The sequence below is a fragment of the Diachasma alloeum genome, unplaced genomic scaffold (genome assembly GCF_001412515.2).
Source record: "Diachasma alloeum isolate Michigan unplaced genomic scaffold, Dall2.0 Dall_scaffold_00651, whole genome shotgun sequence".
Taxonomy (NCBI): Eukaryota; Metazoa; Arthropoda; class Insecta; order Hymenoptera; family Braconidae; genus Diachasma; species Diachasma alloeum.
Genome location: NW_021680783.1, coordinates 640,673 through 641,387, shown reverse-complemented (window position 1 = coordinate 641,387; position 715 = coordinate 640,673).

Below are 715 nucleotides of genomic sequence, written 5' to 3'. Positions count from 1 at the left end.
GAGTGGTTTAGTAATTGACAAATGACTTTGTTAATTATTTTTGATTAATTGGAGGTTCCTTAGGTAGTAAGATAATGATTTTTCAATCGGTTCTCGATAGAGGGAGGAATGGGGGGTCCCGTGAACATTGCGAAAACCAGTCTCGGATCGAGTCTCGGACGAGAGTAGCGATACGAGAGGGGTTTATTAATTGAAAAATGAGTTTGTTAATTATTTTTGATTAATTGGAGGTTCCTTAGGTAGTAAGATAATGATTTTTCAATCGGTTCTCGATAGAGGGAGGAATGGGGGGTCCCGTGAACATTGCGAAAACCAGTCTCGGATCGAGTCTCGGACGAGAGTAGCGATACGAGAGGGGTTTATTAATTGAAAAATGAGTTTGTTAATTATTTTTGATTAATTGGAGGTTCCTTAGGTAGTAAGATAATGATTTTTCAATCGGCTCACGACAGAAGGAGGAATAGGGGGTCCCTTGAACATTGCGGAAAGCAGTCTGGGATGGAGTCTCGGACGAGAGTAGCGATACGAGAGTGGTTTATTAATTGACGAATGAGTTCGCTAATTATTTTTTATCAATTGAGGGTACTTGGAGTAGCAAGATAATGATTTTCAAAGGGTCTATCAGAAGAGGGGGCTATTTGAGGGTTACTTGTACATTGCTGAAAGCAGTCTCGGATGGAGTCTCGGACGAGAGTAGCGATACGAGAGTGGTTTA